This window comes from Ambystoma mexicanum, chromosome 6q (genome assembly GCF_040938575.1).
Source record: "Ambystoma mexicanum isolate Mex_15411 chromosome 6q, UKY_AmexF1_1, whole genome shotgun sequence".
Lineage (NCBI taxonomy): Eukaryota > Metazoa > Chordata > Amphibia > Caudata > Ambystomatidae > Ambystoma > Ambystoma mexicanum.
The window spans coordinates 1357559457-1357577921 of record NC_090937.1 but is presented as its reverse complement, the minus strand read 5'-3'; the positions used below and the strand labels follow the sequence as shown (position 1 = coordinate 1357577921).

Here is an 18465-nt window from a genome sequence, read left to right as displayed (position 1 = left end):
CTCTGACGATTTAGAGCATATTGTGAGGGCAAAAGAGGGTTGGAATGGGGTCTAAGGGTTATGGGGGTGTCACCTTATTTTGAACGTATATCTTCAAACATGGAACTAGGTAAAGGCCACAATGCGGTGGTGGGTTTAGCTGGTAGGGCAATGGTGGAGAATGCATGGTATTGCTACATCCGAAGGATATCAAAAACATTTTTTTAAAAAATACATTGTGACATTTTTACTTTTATGGTCGTCCGTAAACAAAGTAAAAATACTTATTTTTACTCTTTGGTTTGCACTCGGGGTTATTATTCCCAAGATATAATAGGCAGGCAAAAGTAAGTGAATTTCAAGGGTGTTGACATAACTAATGCAAATACATTAAATAGGATTACCAAAAACACTGGGCGTGCAGAAATCTGAAAGCACGTTGCCTTTGCTGAGCTGCCCCCACAGATTTCAGTTCGCAAATGGCAAATTCACACAGGGGTGTTAAAGAAGGTGCTGTCTGTGGGTGCAACTGCACTTTATAGTGTTGAATGCATTCCAGACACTTGAATATGCATTGGCTGACTGATACCACGTAGGCGAGAACTGGTTTCCGCCACACAGCCACATATGACTTCATTTCAGTAAGGGGCAATTCTGGGCGATCTCAGTTTGGGAAAAATAGAAACATTTAGATCCAGCATGGTCATTTGTAAATTATAATGTACTGTAATGTAATGTGCCCAGGGGCCTGGAAAAACTATGTAGAGCATCACAAATTCCCAAATAGTAGGAGCAGAGGCAGGATGATGGTCAACCACTCAGGGCTTCTCCAGATGTTTTGGACTACAACTAATATCAGCCAGAGTCATCATAGTCAATGAAGAGGTATCCTGAAAGTTGTAGTCCAAAACATCTGGGGAGCCAAAGGTTGGGGGATATATCAAAGGCACAGGGGGAAGACACCCAAACGTCAACGTAGTAAACAAAAAGCAAAGAGAGCACGTCACAGAGACAGGAGCATTGTAGGTAAGTGATGTACAGAGAACAACTTATTGTAGTGAACAGAAGAGCTAAGGCACGCAAATCTGGCTTTCACTAGGAGGGTACACAGAATGGTCCTTCAGATTTCCCAAAGTGTGGAAAACACACAGGCACTAATAGTAAGCAATTCAAAAACACGGTCACTAAAAGATATACACTCCCTTAGAAGAATATTAGACAAGTCTTAAGTAAAGCCCCACTTATTTTCAGACAGCGGTGGGCGCTTAACGCAGACGGCACTCTAATAATTTGTTTTAAAAGGGAGAGAAAAGCAGAGAATACATTGAAACAGGTCCCAACACTTTTACAAGAACACCACAAGAGAGGAAGGCAAAGTAAAACTGTGAAGTTAGAGTTCAGTAGGCCGGATCCACTTTAAGAGGATGAAAACGAAATGTGTCCAAGGTCACACGGTTGCAGTGCACAAAAGTCTTGTAACGGTTCAAAAAGAGTTGGACCAAAGAAAGGGACCAGTTAGAAGGTCAAGGCGGCCAGCCCAGTCCAGAAGGTTAAGGGGTTATTATTACCTTGTAGCAATCTTTACAAAGGGAGGCCTGGCGGACACGGTACCTTAAAGTGGTGAGAATACTCCAGTGGGGGCAGTTGTTCCTGGCAGCGGATGCAAGTCAGTGCTTCGTCCGGGGGAAGAGAGGGTCTCGTCGGGGAGGAAGACAGGAGTCCGTTGCACTGCCAGGGAAGAAACCAGCCACGGAGTTCTCAGGTAAAAGGAGCGGTCCTTGTATTCGCGGTCCAGTGGTAAGTGGCTATCCGGTTGTTGGGGTGCTTGGCACAGGCAATTCGACCACAAGACGGCCTGGGATGCGAAGAGAAGAAGGTAAACTGGTTGTGCCCACCAGTCAGGGGAAGAAGCCTCTCCAGCCGGGAGAACTTCTCCGTCGTCGGGAAGTGGTGAGTCGGTTCCGCAGGGCTCCACCAGTGGGGTCGTCGTGGTAGGTCAGCTCAGCCTCACCCTCATCGGATTCTCAGGTCCTGTGGTGACTTCTGAAGTTCCAGTCCCCAAATCCCTGCTTTTATGCAGCACACCCCCATTCACTCAGCCTAGCTGTCAATCAAACATGCTAAGTGGTGAGCCGGCTGGCTCACCACTTGGGCCAATCACACAAGAGTGCGACTTCAGTTACCAAGGTAACTCAGTCCAGGGTGCCTAAACCCCCTCCCACACCCCCTGTGGTACTCAGACAGAGTGGCACCACTTTTGGAGGCTTCTGTGGAGAAGCCCGTCAAAAAGTGGAACAAAGGGCTCGTCTTGGGTTGGAGTCACAGAAGAGAACACAAACACCATTTTAGAATCGCTATGCTATTGTAAGGAAGGCATGGTATCAAACAGTAAGACAGACACAAGTGATCACAGTTCAAGGATGTTTATTGAACTTCAATTGGGTTTGAAAAACGCCCATCTAATCCTAAATCTAAAGATGGGACCAAGCTACGACCATCAAATAATAATGCAGCCTAGTCAGTCCGTCAAAATGAAAGGGCCTATACTAATAAACCTATTGCTAATCCTTACTTCTAAATACAAATAGTGTGGCAAAGTATGATATGCAAAAGAAAAAGTGTTCAAGAAATGGTAAGTCAGGATATTCAAGCCATTCGCTTCCCTTACCCACGTTTTCAGCACCGGACAAAGCGGCACACTCTAGCTTTTCCTTAGACTTAGACCTTGATCCAAAATATCAGTGAGGTCATCCTGAACAAATGCCACTGGAGAACTGAACCAACCAAGATACTCAGTAACTCTAGCCATCAATCTCCTAATGGAGGATTACGCATGAGCCCCAGACCTGCCAAACTCCACCTCTGGAGATTTGTCCAGGTCACTGGCATTATGCAATGACTGACGTAACTCCTCCAATTGACTGTCTCTGGAAAAGGCTCAACAGGGTCAAACTCCACATCTGACCTGTCCTCATCCTCATAGATATCATCCAGAGACTGAAAGAACTCCTGCCTAAGAACAGGAGTGGGCCTGGAGTCCACAAGAGGCTGCCCCATCTTGTTTTTAGCCTTTCTTGGAGGGTCCACAGTACCAGGGACCACCCCTGGCAAATTCTGGCCAAATGGGCCCGAAGGCATCGAGGGCGCCGACGGCTTCAGCGTTGACAATGGCACTGATGGCTCCAAGGGTCAGAGTGAAGGCAAAGCACTGACAGACGGTGCTGACGGAGTGGACGTGACCTCGAGCCCTTACCAGACTTCTGCGGTTTTGCTGGGGACGAAGACCAGGACCTAGCCCTTCTCTGACGATCAACCGGAGGCTTGTCCGAATGGGACCTTGACTGTTCCCGATGTTAATCGCACCGCGGACCCGGGCCCGAAGGCGCGAGTATCAGACAGACGGTTCCCTGCCGGCTTCTTATGAAGGCATGGACGGAACTGTGCCCTGTGATTGGAAAATCACCAGCATTTGCTCTCGGAAGTCCTCCCATTCCTCGGGAGTCGAGGACTTAGTGGGACAAGCCACTTTCCTTGCGGTGCCATCATCCGACGAGGACGGGGAAGGTGACCAGTGACGCTGCTTCCGGGAGTGGCGAGACGAGGACGAGTGGCGGGACCAAGATCCCCGGGACTCCTTCCGACAAGGACAGTCACCCATCGAATCATCGGTGGAAACAGCCCCAGCTTTTCGGGACTTAATAGGTTTTTTTAGCAACCCGACCTACCTGTAACTTCCCCTTACGCTCCCGCAAGGCCTTAGCAGTTAATGACTGGCACTTCGAGCAGTCGTCGGTATCATGACTCTCAGCCAGACACCACAAACAAATGTGGTGCATGCCCGTAATCAACATCTTGGACTTACAGTCCCTGCAAGTCTTAAAGCCAGACCGTGAGGTAGATGAAGACATTTTCACAAAGAATAACACACGAGGCATGCCGAGTTCTCAAAGCAAACATGTTTGTGGAAAAAACGGACTGAGGCTATGGATGCTGTGCGTCCTATTTATAACATCCGGTGACGTTGTTCTCGACGGAGGCCTTTGCAGGACATCGACCCGACGTCGATTATGCAGGACGCCCTCTGCTGAAAAATTTCCGAAGCAGCACAGCTGTGGTCATTACATGTCAAAGATGTGGAATACGTTGGAGGACACAATCCATTCAATGATCCACACCTGAGTGGGACCTTTGAAAATATAAGGCCCCCTCAGGTACAGGCCATTAGAAGAGCAACAGGGAGTTGTTAGGTCGCCAGGAACAGTTGCAGTGGAGGAAGAAGGGAGACGCAAGAGTCACTGCCATTGCTAATGAGGGTGTTGGTCCTGAGAGGTTATGGAAGCCTGAAGTACTTGAATTGCGAGGCTGCTCAGCGGAAAGCAGTGTGGTAACGGTCTTTTGCCTGAAGTGAGAGGCTCTCTTATTTGTGCATTGTGTCACAGTGGCTGGCAAGCACCAGAGAGCTCTTAGAGCAAGAAAAGGTTCTTTCCTGGTTGGTGTGAGCTGCAGAAAACACAAAGCAGGCTGCTGTGTGAAAGGCAGAAGCAGAATGAAGCATGGCAGCGGATCGACCAGACACGTTTGCAGAGACCAGTGAGTTTACCATTGACAGGTAATACCGGTACGCTCTGCGATGGACTGCTGACCACTGAAAACACTTTTGAATATTGCACTAATGGAAGGAAGGCTACTGAAAGCGCTTTTGAATAAAGAGATAAAATAAGGAAGTCATACTGGCATAATCAGCAATTGTTAGACAAGAAAGAAAAGGTTACAATCATTGCTATCTAAGCCAATATCATTATCAAGACAAAGAGGGGGCAATACATAAGCAGCTAACTATCAACTCCAGTGCTAAAGTAAAGAAGGGGCAATGCTGAAGTCAGTCAATTACAACCACCATTAAAGAGGGGGACAATATTTCAAACATCATCTACAAGGCTATTGCTCTCAAGTCCAGAGGATACCTCACTGAGGAGCTCAGCATCTCTGGAGACCTACGGAGACCTATGGCCCACCAGAAGTCAGGACATACTGGAATGATCCACAAGGTATTGTCACTTTCCTATGAGTCTAGGGAGGTGCGGTCACTACTCAATAGTCCCCCTAGGGGTGCTGTAATACGGTTGGACCTCATGGGGAGCGTGAGAGACCTAGGTCATCCCCACACCTATTCCCCTTGGATACTCTTCTCAGGTGGGCAGGAAAAGGCTATCACCTTTGGATCCTGACCCTGGGGGAGGAGATGAGAGGGAGGATCACCTGGGAGGAGGGTCCTTGGGGAGAGGATGTCAACAGGTTAGATATGGTATCCCCCTGTTCCTTGTGACAACCAACCTTACCCTCCCCCTGTCTTTATAGGCTGTTGCCAATCCCGTTCTATTTTTCCCCCTTCAGTCACACCACTATAGCAATGGGACAAGGAAGAGGCGACTAGGAGTGGTACAGACAAACATGCAAATTCACCATTCTGGTACTGAGACGAGGATGAGGCAATAGTCAGGCAAGGCTTAAGGACTCGCACCTGCAACCTGTTAAGTGGCTGCAGGTGCATAAAAGGTGGAGTGCACAATCGCAGTGAGAGACCAACAGAAGAGAAGTCAGGTCTGTGTGAGACTCCAAGGCCTGGACAGACTGCAGGGGAGTGGGGGCGGGGGGTCACATCAGTGTAAGCCTCTTTGGTAGAGTGCGCACAGCCCAAACAGTGGGCCACAGAAGAGATCCCAGTGCTGCAGGCTACTGGCAGTAACCACAAATGGGTAAACAAGCTGCTGGCACACCACAGAGAGGTTTCCAAGTGTAAGCGGGGATTGCAGCATTACGGAGACGTGAAAGCAGAAAGCAAGGAAGAAGACGCCCAGAGAAGCCAACAGGGTCTGGTGAGTGAACAAAAGGAAACACTCACACCAGGGGCTATTGTAAAGCAAATGTAATTTCCGGATGAACGAAAATCAATATGCAAGCAAAAGTGAACCCAAGTGAGGGTTTATACTAGCAAGCTGAATTGTGAGAGAAAGCCTTCTGAATAAAGCATTATTGAATATCGAAGGACAGCTTCTATGAATGGAAAGCAAACATGTGTGAAACACATGTATTAAATAGTCAAAGGCAATGATCAAATCCTGAGACAAAATAACAAAGCAAGTGATATTACTGAAGAGTGTGAAAGTAATGTGGTGAAGGAAAATAGACACCTTTGAGTGAACTGTGTGAAAAGAACACATTGTGGCAATGCCAAGAGACTCGCAAGGAGAAACCAAAGTAAAAGTTAAACAAAACACAGGTGCAGTGACATAGAAACCTATGTGGGCAGGAAAGCCAAGTGTTATCGGTTGCGTGACCTATAATGGGTGGACCGTGTGGTTTGACAACTGCGCCTAGACCAAGGATACCCTGTTTGTGAAAGTCAAGGAAACATACAGATATGCATGAAAGAGACTGCTGAAGTGGAAGCAGAAGAGAGGAATCTGTGTAAACTCTTTGTAAAGGTGACCTGGAACTGGGTTTGAATATTAAGAGATTAAATCGAACTCTGAGCTGGCAAGCTGGACAAGTTTATGTTTTGTGGAAGGGAAACCTAAGACCTTGTGAACATTGGTGTTGCCTCAGGGAAGGGAACCTTGAGGCTCATTTGGAAATGTGCTATCTTCTTATGTAAGGGAACCCTGAGAATTTGTGGAAGTGTTGTGAACTTGGGGAAGGGGAGCTGTAAATTAAGCCAAGAGCTGGAAGAAGCTCAGAACTTTATTTTGGAACACTATCAAGTGTACTGTTGAAATCCCTACACATTGTTTAGCTTTAGTTGTGAGGGCATGCACAGATTTTGGACACAGACAGATTTAGGTTGAACCTGACTTAGACTGTGCTTTTATTTGAACTTTTAATCTGTTGTCTGTGTCTGGATTAATGATGCCTTCACAAATGGTGTCAGACGTGGGATGCGGCTCAACTAATACAAGTTGGGGAACCCTAACATTTGAAAAGTTAAGTGCCAGAGCATCAGACCAATCAGTAGCCACAAAGGGTTCTACTGGGTTTGATATTTGTAACAGTAGGGAGGAGATTATTCCCCCAGGTGAAACAAGATTGATACCCAATGATTTGATTCAATTCCACCACCTGATACTTATAATAGACTAGCACCCAGGATATTTATCATCACATTCGCACTCCAGAAGGCAAAGTAGTACATTTAAAACCATACCGTTTACCTGAGTCCTGAAAGGATCCCATAATCCAGGAAGTTAAACAAATGCTTGATGCCAACACCATTGAAGCTTCTAATAGTCCCTGGTCCTCCCCTATTGTGTTGGTGCCATAACCCAATAGCTGGAGGTTTTATACAGACTTTAGAAAGGTGAATGCCATCTCTATCTTTGAGGCTTACCCAATGCCATGTATTGACTATCTGTGAAGGCATCATGAAGTAAGACACAGACAACAGATTCAAAATGCAAAACAAAATGGTTTATTAAATTAAATGTTAGGATGGTTGAAGCCCTAACTTGTCCTATGCAAAGGTGGGATTTCCCTAGGTGAACAAAACTGTGGAAAGTCTGAGTCAGAAAGTTCAATTTAAAAGTCTTTCTGTGTCCAAAACCTATCCTTGCCCTAACAACTAAAGCTAAACAATGTGTATGGATGTCAATAACTAAAGAAACAGTCATCAAATACAGTTCTGAGCTTTCTTCTAGCTGGTAGCATCCTCCTCAGCTTTTCCTCCCCAAGATCAAGAAAGTTCCAAAGAAGTCTTGAGATTACCTTTCCCAGGTTCACACCGTTCCACAGCTCCTTGGGGTTCCCTTCTCCAAGTTCAAGTCAACACTGCAATGTGCCAACTTATATTTGGTTTCAAACTTGCAATATTCAATACAACTCCAGGTCAACTTGACACTCCTTCTGGATTGCATTAATAGCTCATGTAAAGTGCTCTTTATTGGTTTGCTTCACAGTGTCATTATCTTTCACCATTGAGGGTTCACTGGTGTAGGTTCAGTCCATCACAAAACAGCTCCCCTTCCGCATTCTCCAAAGGAGTATCTGAGAGGTCTATCCTGCCCTTTGTTTCTTGTTCGGTGGCATACAGGCATTCATGTGATCCTTCATCACCGCAAACAATATTTTGCGGGAGAGGTAAGAGTTCAGCCGGATTGAGAACACAAAACCTTTTAATTTGGATATGAGGAGCAAATAGGACTAATTCGTACCTTGTCAACCGGGCAGAGGTAAGGTGTTGCGTTTGAGTTTTATTCAATAGAATATCAACAGAGTGAGGTACCATCAAGATTAAATCGTGGCCTAGGACCATCCCCTCACTCTGTTTTACAGACGCAGCGGCAGCAGCAACAGCGCGCAGACATCGCGGCAAAGCGCATGCAACAGGATCGAGGGCGGAGGAATAATAGCCGCACGGCCTATTCTTCCCTCCATGTTCCTGTGTTAACACAGACAAAGCACATCCATCACATTCATGCACAAACAACACAAAGGCCTTATCGTAATTTGGTGTACCCAGAACCGGTGCTGAACATAGCGCGGTTTTGAGAAGCTCAAATGATCGTTGATGTTCCGATTCCCATGGCAGTGGCAGAGAAATGCCCTTCTTCGTCAAAGCCAACATCGGTTTTACCACTAGTGCAAAGTTCGGGATCCACAGTCTACAGTAGGACGCCATCCCTATCAGGGCTCTGACTTCCTTCTGTGATTTTGGGACAGACATGCCAGAAATGTGTTTTATTCGTTCAGGTGCCAATCTTCTCCCCTCCTTTGACAGGAGGTAGCCTAAATAGGCAACCTCCTGGCAACAATATTGACATTTTTTTAGCGAAGCTTTGTGACCATTTTCAGCTAGATGAACAAGCAACAATATAGTGCCTTCTTTACAAGCTTTCTCAGAGTCTGCAGCCAAGAGCAAATCGTCTACATATTGAAGCAGCGTGCAAGTAGGTGGCAATTCAAGGGTGTCGAGCTGCTCCTTTAAGGCTCTACTATAGATACTAGGACTTTCAGTATACCCTTGAGGTGCCCTTGTGAAAGTAAACGAGCGTCCCCCCAAGGTGAACGCGAACAAATACCTGCTCTCCTCATGTATCGGAATACTAAAGAAGGCGTTTTTCAAATCTACGACACTAAAGTGTGTAGCCGTAGCAGGGATCATTGTTACTATCGTAGTTACATCAGGCACAATTGGAAATTGTGGGGCTACCACTCGGTTAATAGCACAAAGATCTATTATAAACCGGTACGGAATTGCATTGTCGACTTTCTTATATACTGGCAAGATCGGGCTATTACATAAGCTACCTGTTATCTCTTCGATCACTCCACGATGTACAAAATCGGAGACAATGCATTTCAGAGCACGCTCACCTTCAATTGAAATTTTATATTGCGGAATGCGCGGTAGCTTAACCCCATGTTTCAAGACTATCTTAACAGGCTCGATGTGCAATATCCCGACATCATTGTCGTCTATTGCCCACAAACATTCCGGGACAATGTCAAACTTGGGAGGTAGAGGTCGGGTCAAGTACTGGGAGTTAAAGGGTTGCTGTGGTGAAACTGTTAATCTTATTCCGTCAGGGGAACAATGAATCACTGCATTCAGTTTCTTTAACAAATTCAACCCTAGCAAATTTTCTCCGCAGTTTGAAGTAAGAAGAAAAGGGCACTGGTCTGTGAAAGGACCCAAAGAAACAGATACCGGCGCAGAAACCGGACAAACAGTTGGTATACCAGAGAACCCTATAGAAACGTTTGTTTGCCCTGACAGTGGGATGTTTGGAACCCTAGAATGGTCAATGGAGCACTTTTGTGCTCCAGTGTCGATCAAGAACTGATGTTTCCTATTCCCCACCAATAATTCAACGTAGGGGCCCTTCTGAATAACGGGAATAGGTAAAGGTTCCAAACGCTGCTTCGGGCAATCCTTGTAAGGCAGAACTTCGTCAAAGGGAAGTTCTTCAGAAAGATAGGCAGCAGAAGGGTGATCAAATATATTTCTCGAGTCCATACTCGGAGTCTGATTTTCCCGTGAAAAAGGTTGCTGGGGATCTTGTAGAAGCTGACCCCTATCAGGGCCCCCTGCTCCGGGGCGGCCCCTTGGTCGCCTACCCATACCTCCAAATGTGCCTCCTGACCTCTAACGAAGGGCAGGGCACTGTGCTCGCCAGTGACCTTCCTGGCGGCAATAAGCACACTGATTAATATTTATAGAATTTGGAGGAGTATTTCCTCTTGGAATGTACTGACCTCTAGTCTGTGTCGTACCTCCTCTGGGGTTTCTGACAATTTGCTGCAACAATACCTTAGTCTTTAAGTCACCCCTTCTTTTTTCGATTTTCTCTTTTTCATTATTAACCCGATTCTCATAATACTGAGCCATATGCAAAACCTCCGACTGAGATTTTGCCTGCCAAGCGCTCTCTGAGGACATAATTTGTGACTGGATGTCGGGCAACAATCCACGTACAAATTTGTCCACAAACAACCTCTTCCCCGACTCTGTGCCTAAATCCTGTCCACTGAAGTCAGAGAACACCTGTTCAAATCTATTAAAGAATTCAGTAGTACCTTCAGTTCACCCTTGGACGCAGGCCGTAAGCTTGTCCCAAATAATCCTTTTTTCTGGGATTATAGTTTTTAGTTTAGCAACTATTCTATCGGGTAAGGTAAGTATTACCTGGGGTGGTTTCTCACCAGCTGGTCGTTCCCCATCTATTCTAATCAGATTTACCCATGTATCCCCTAGCCCCGGCACATCATCTACTGTCCGTACCTGTTTCCATACATCAACTGGCAAAAGCACTGGAAACAATAAGTCCATGTCACTTAAGGTGAACACAGAAGACTGTAAGACGTATTCTATTTCTTTATAAAACCCTGTCGGGTTTTTCCTAATATCAGGGACTGATTGTCTAATCGTGTTCACTTCCTGTCGGGAGAACGGGACGTGAACAAACTGCGATACGTAATGTGCAGGGATATCCGTCGCGGGAGTACCAGTCGCTGCGTCGGCGGGGATTTCCACTTTTGGGACAAGGGTCGGAGGGACCTCTCTCATAGGCAACTGAGATATAGGGACCTCCGACCGCTTACTGAGCAATAGGGCCAAATCGAGCGCTAAAGCAGCTGTAGAAGTGTCGGGCGAAAAAGCTCTTTTACAAATACCCAATAACTCTATGGGGCAACCAACCTTCTTCCTTATACATTCCTCCTGTAAGTGCTGTACCATCACTTGGATTTCCTTTCTTTGCATCTCTACCGTGTATTGACTATATGTGTCATACACCTCATCTGGCGGTATCGATGAATCCGAGATCCATCGAATCGCGTCTTTGGTACAAATTCGTACTTCCTCAGGTGCTGATCTTCGGCACGAAAGGAACCGTTTCTGTACATATATCCTATCGTCCTCATCATCCTCGTTTTGTAACCTTTCAAAATCCCTCCTAAACTCAAACAACCTATCAACATGTCCATATACTTTCTGCTGTGTATCCCTCGAAAGTGCCAAAGCATTCAGATCTCTCACCCCTTGTGGGAGATCCGAAGTCTGCAATCTACCCCACATTACACCTAAGTGAATCCCCAGTCCTTCAATAAAAACATTTTTCTCGGGAAAATCGTGCAAATTAGATAATGTTGAAAATACATCAGTTTGATCACCTTTTTCCATGCAATGCTTAGCCCAAGCAAATAGTTCCTGTTTCCTGTCCGCAGGAACAGTACTACGAGTCACAATTGTTGACCCTGCACCGGGATCTGTTTTAACGAACACAGGACTCCACGGAATCGAAAGTGTAGGTGGACTTAACAAGGGTGCAGGGGAGAGAGGCAGTGTAATAGACAGAGGAGCGACAACCAAAGAACTAGGAGCAGTAGGCTGTGCAGGGGGAGTAGGGATAGCAACGGGAACAATAGCAGGAACGGGCAAGGTGCCCACAACAGGAGCATACGGAGGTGGCGCTGAAGAATCAGGCCGTTCGTTCAATATTTTCTCAATAAACTCCTCGGAAACATGGAAATCTTTAGAGGGGTAAATTTTCTGGACCCCGAGCGAGAAAGCTCTATCCATTTTCTGGGCTTCTTCTAATCGTTTTTCCTCGTCATACAACAATGCCTTTTCGGCATTTGTTTTATGACGACGTGCATGTTTATCCCTACTTTTAAGCTGCTGCAATGCTTCCTTTTTCCAATTTTGTAACACAAAGGCTGCTGGCCTAGCCTTTTTCTTAAGCAAGATCGATTCTAAGTATTCAATACGGGGGATCTCAAAACTACCATTGATTGGCCACTGAAATTCGGAGGCATTTCTGGTCTGTCTGTGCCAAATGTCATTAAATACAATACTACCAATGCCATACTTACAGTACATAGTACACGCCGGCGACCCCTCCTGTGGTGCCGGACGGCTAAATTCCAAAGATTGTCGATCGCTGCGGAACAGAGCCCTAAAGCAGCTAGACAATTTCCCAGGCATTTCTCAAAGGATTGGTGTTACCTGGTCCAATAATTGTGTCTGCAGATACAATACGCCAAATTCAAATTGTCAGGGATAAATTAAGAGCCGGGTCACGACTGCACCTGACCAAACCTAAGGAGGACCGTACGGTTTACAAAGGACTTCAACTAACGAATTTTTACCCGCGTTCGGTGGTTTCGGCAAATCTGCCCGCCTCGGAATTGGACCCTCGTCAAGATGCCGTGTCAGACCGCACGACTATCGCCCAAGGATCGGATCGTGCAGCGCTGCCGAGGTATCGCGTCTCGATCGGTCGGGCCCGCAGAATCACACCGTCCGATCCCGATTCGATAGTCTGCGTCAACCTTCAATGATCCGGCATCAATCTTGAGGGTCCCTATTCGGGCGCCAACTGTGGAAACAGAGAAATTGATATGAGGCCGGGAAGCCCAAAAGGAAACACACCAACACAGGTTACAAAGGACATACAAAGCGCTTTATTTCAAAGTTACAAAGTTACCAAAGTCAATTGACATACGGATAGCTATTCGGCCCTCTGACTAACACGCGAACCTTCAACGTAAGGTTCGCACTGAAAGTGGGAGAGACCGATCATCGGGATGCTTGGGTTTTTATACGTTTTGTCCTGCATTGGCCAGCCCTCTCGCAAGTTAACCATTCTTGGAACCATGGCTAGGGTTCGTAGCCAGGTCGAACACACAATTTACCTAATTTGATCAGTTCCGCTGATACAGTTACATATTTACACACAGGTTAAAGAGAGGACAAGGTCTTAGTTCGTGACCCTAACAAGTGGCCTGCGGACATATTGTTTATTCACGTGTGCGGAGGTCACCATGGCCGGAGTCTTACTCAAAATGTCATTCGGCCTCCATTTTGTGATTCAGGGTGACTTCCACACTGCAAGAGTACCTAAAATGGCGGCTAGATCCAAGATGGCGGCTTACACAATACATTAAGGTCAAGACCTTGCCGCGGAACCTATGTACATGGTATTCTTTAGACAGCTTGGCGTAGGCCAACATACATTTAAACAATGCGATTGGGGTCACAATATTATATCGATTTCCACAATTCGACATCATAGTTTTCTCACTTGAGTTCGTTAAGCAGTCTCAGAATATACAGCAGCATCAGTTTAGCACTCCATACATATTATTGTCTTGAATACACTCACTGGATACGCACAACCTTTCTCTGCAGCTGCACTGGTCCCATCTGCGATCCTCATGAATCCACAAACTTTGCGTCCCACGCAGCGTCCACGAGAGCCTCCCTCACTCTCCTGCCTGCCGGGGCAGCTGTGGGCTTCTGGCGGAGCACAGCCACCTGCTGTTGCTATCGGAAACCGGAGCTCGGCTGGAGATTTAAACCCTCTCATGACTTGCACTCGGCTGAGGCATGCTCTCCTCCTCCAGACTCACATGGCTGCCAGTCCTGGCTCTGACTTGCTTCTCACTGGCCAGTTTCATCCCCTACTCCTTCTGTTCACACATAAATCTCCAAACTCACACAGATCTCTGCCCTCACACTGGTCTCTCCTGATAGCATGCAGCCCCACCTCTTATACTCCCTAGGAGTAGAAAGGGCCTGCAGGAGAGGTGTGGGTCAGTAAGATCAATTGCCTGACCTCTAGTCAACGTATTAGTGGGACATACCAGACTTCCCCAATGGCATGCATTCACAGTCTTCTTCTTTGTCTTAGTAACAGAGTGGTAAAAATATCTATTGGTATTCACTACTCCTAGTTGCCTCTTCCTCGTCTCAGTACTGTGACAGGTCCAATGAGGAGAAAGGAGGGGAGATGTCTCACAAAAGTCCATAAGGACTGGGGGAGGGTTAGGTTGGCTTTCATAGGGAAACGTGGGATACCATGTCTCGCCTCTGGAAACCCCACTCCTGATCCCCAAGGACCCTCCACCCAAGTGAACCTTCCTCGCTTCTCCACCCCAAGGGTCAAGATCTTAAAGCAATGGCCTTTCCCTGGTCACCTGAAAAGAGTATCCAGGGGGAGTAGAAGAGAGGATACCCTCCGGTTTCTCACAAATCTTACTGACAAGCTGGGTAATGCAATCTACCCATCAACAATGGATCTCACAAAAGGTTATTGGCAGATTACGCTACATGGACCTGACAAAGAGAAAAATGCCTTTGCTACTCCTATAGGACTGTTTCAGTTTAAAGTCCTGCCGCTCGGTCTTCATGGTGCTCCGCAACATTTCAGAGATTGATGGATACAATCTTGCAGCCTTACCCTGACTTTTGCAGAGCCTATATAGAAAACATTTTGATATATAGGAGGAGAAGGGAAGATCATTTGTACCACCTTTCCAGTCATGAGAGTGCAAAGAAAACTGGGCTAACCGCTAACCCCATAAAATGCAAACTGGCCTAATCTGCGGTTAAAAATGTAGGTTTTTTTGTGGTTAACTGTACTGTCCAACCCCCAACAGGAGAAAGTTAAAGCTGTTCTCGATAACCACACTGAAAAAAAAATGAACAAAGATCTGAGAGCCTTTTTGGGGTTAATCGGCTATTACCGCAGGTTCATTGCAAACCTTTCCAGTAAAACCTCACACTAAGTTGAAAAACTGAAAAATGCAGAGCCCTAAAAGATCAGATGGGATGAGGAAGACGTGATCTGTTACACAACCTTGAAACAAACCCTATGTCAGAGCACTATTTTGAAAGTAGCAAACTTCTCTTAAGAGTTCATCCTCCAGACTGATGCTTCCTAATGGGTCTGTGATCTGTCTTATCTCAAAACCACAACGGATTGGAACACCCAATTATTTTATATCAGTCGGAAACTGTTTCCCAGGTAGAAAAACTACTCAGTCATCGAGTTAGAGGCACTGGCAATCAAAGGGCGGTGATACATCTCAGATACTACCACTTGGTGCATAGGTTTTTATTAATTATGGACCTCTCCCCTTTAGTGTGGATTAGTCAGAGGAAGGAATCCAATCCTAGAGTTATGTGGTGGTTCTTGGACTTTCAACCCGATTGCTTCACAGTGGAAAACCGGAAGGGCAAAGAGCAAGGTAAAGTAGAATTTTTCTACTGGTTTCCACGTGAAGCATCCCGGTCCAACCCACATAGGGGAAGGTGTTAGAAAAGATTTCCATTTCATGTGTAATTTTCCCTCCAGTTGTGTACCCCCCCCATCTTTTTGCTTTGTTTAAACACCATAGTCTGACTTTGCCAGAGGAGCACCGGCTTCTGCTGCACTCCTCTGGGCTTTTCTCTCACTTCTTATGGGGAAACTGACATGCCCTTAAAGACAGTTATTACCGGGAGCCTTTTGTTTCCCTTAGTTCTTGTCAGTATTCCAACTTTTCTGCAACATGTTGCAAGTGCACAAAGTACCTTACAGTACAGTGCACTTGGGGCTTCCTGTCATTTCTAAAGGCCCTAGTTACTCTCGAAGGATTTTTTAGGACAAGTGCAGATGTGACTTGGACACGGCTGGTGGCAGCTTATCCTTTCATATTATTTTAACCCTTTCTTGCCAGGTAAACCATTATTCCCGCTTTTGGCATGGTTAGGTGGCCTGGCTCAAAAATGGCTACTCCATGAGGTTCTTTGTCCTGTCCTTTGGCCATCTTGCCCCTTCAACTTCCCCAGGTCGAGCTGACCCAGGTCAGTCCTTATTTGAGCATGCATTTTCCCTCAAAGCAGCAAGCTTTCGAGGGATTCTGCATGCCTTGTGTGCGCGTCCCGAGGATGTGGGATGGCCTGTCTAGTTCCAGTACACATCCTGGGTGCCAGAGAGTCTGGTGTGCTGGGAATGCCTGGGACCACCATGGTCCATGATTGGTCCACCTATGGGATACCTGTATGTGAGCAGATCTCCCATTGGGTCCTCTTCATTTTGGCACAAAGGAGATTTTGGATAAGAGAATGCGCCAAACATCCATACCATGTCGATCTCTGGAGTTCTCACTGAACGAAGGATAGGATCCAAGTATCCTGAAACTAAGAAGCCGAGCCGAGGAACCACTGGTGACCCGCTGGAAGGTTTGGCACCTTGAGCCCGCTGTCGTCCCGTGGGACCCTTCTGCATCTGGTTGTCCGAGAAGGTCTGTGAAGATGCTCCGACCCATTAGAATAGCAGGACCAACTATTCTGCAAGTAAGCCTTTTTGGAAGCGTCCCTGGGCCAACCAGTGGGCTGACCAGCTTGCGCAGGATGTTTTTCCCGGTACCGCTGCCGTTTCCAGGAGGCCCTTGATACATCGTACATTGCAAGTTCTGTGTTCACGTCATTCTCACACCGAATTTCGTTCCCAGGTCTGGAGTAAAGTGAGTGCCCCCGAACCGGAGTACACAGGGTTACCGTGTCGCCCAGCCGTGTTGACGAACTTCGCAGGTTCATTGCAGCTGTGGTTCTCTGTGCCCTGAAGCCTCCGACAGTGGAACTGGCCTGATACATCCACCAGGAGAGGAGAAATCACCCCTGTCCCGTTTGGGAATTAATGCTGTATCTTCGTCGCTGAAAGCTACAAAGCCACGAGATTGCTGCATTTGAACCCCCAACTGAAGTGGACTCGACTGCCAAAGTTTGGTCCAGAGTGCACCAGGGGTCGGTGAGTAATTGCAATCCTTACCGGTGGCCCCTAGCACATCCATCAATTTTTATGCATGAGTGGCCCCTGAGGGCCCCTCTCCTTTCCACTGATAGTGCAAACTAGCAAACTATTCACGAACTCTGGAACCTGCTCTGCCCTGTTGGGAAGACCCTCCACGAATAGTGGAACTTATTCTGCATCACCTCACCCACCTTCCTGAGCTGCTACAGACTCTTGAAGAGACCTTGTTTTGCCCATCTGCATTACCGTGTGCACCAGCATTGCAAGTACATTTGAGCAATAGGCCCCACTCTTCTTAGGGATTGGACTGCCTTTCAGTTAGAATTGTGTTCGATGCAGAAGGGACTAAAGACTTTTTGCACTGGCTGCTTCTTTCCCTGTTTAGGTTGTGGACCCATTTGGTGCATTCATCCTTTAGACCCCATTGGTCTTGTATATGTGTGTAGAGATAGGATTGTATTGGTTTAATAGTATTGCTGTGATTTTCCTACTGTGTGTTGAATTGCAAAGGCCTTGGAATAAATGGATTTGTATTTTTGAAATATATACAGCTGACTGGTAGTGATTTGTAAGTGTCCTTTACTCTGTGTGCTCATTGAGGTCTTTCAGTCGCCCTCAACCCTCCTGAGACCTAGTATTGACCGCCGCAAGCTACTTTGATTGTTCTGGCTTGTCCAGAAGGTTACCTTGTTCCTAGAAACTAGGCTGGCCTTCTCAACCTCTGCCCACCAGGTCAGCATTCGGAAATCCATTTTAACAGAAGGTATGTGAGAAACCTGAGGGCATCATCACACCTATTCCCCTTGGATCCTCTTCTCAGGTGGCCAGGGAAAGGCCCTCACACTTTTGGATCCTGACCCTGGGGGTGGAGATGCGAGGGAGGATCACCTGGGAGGAGGGTCCTTGGGGACTGGGGAGAGGATGTCCACAGGTGAGATATGGTTTCCCACTTTTCCTTGTGATAACCAACCTTACCCTCCCCCATGCCTTTATGAGAAAGAGAGAGGGAGAGAAAGAGGGAGAGAAAGAGGGAGAGAAAGAGGGAGAGAAAGAGGGAGAGAAAGAGGGAGAGAAAGAGGGAGAGAAAGAGGGAGAGAAAGAGGGAGAGAAAGAGGGAGAGAAAGGGATCACTCACACCAGGGTGCTCTTGGGGCTATTGTAAAGCAGATGTAATTGCTGGATGAACGGAAATTGATATGCAAGCGAAAGTGAACCCAAGTGAGGAGTTTAAGAAACTCATTGTGTCAACACTAAATACAAACATTAAACTGTGTAAATGGGTGAGAAAATGCCTAATTTAAACCTAAATCTAAGATGGGAGCTAGCTATGACGATCACATAATAAGGGAGTCCTAGTGGTGTCCTGTCAAATAAAATGGGCCTATGCGAAAAAATACTATTTCCAATCGCTATT

General features: G+C 46.6%; 1 protein-coding gene across 3 annotated transcripts in view; it reads right to left on the bottom strand.

Annotated features, from left to right (window-relative positions):
- The window catches only part of EVC (EvC ciliary complex subunit 1), a 946714-nt gene that overhangs the window by 706032 nt on the left and 222217 nt on the right, over positions 1-18465 (bottom strand). The gene's annotated exons all lie outside the window — the stretch shown is intronic.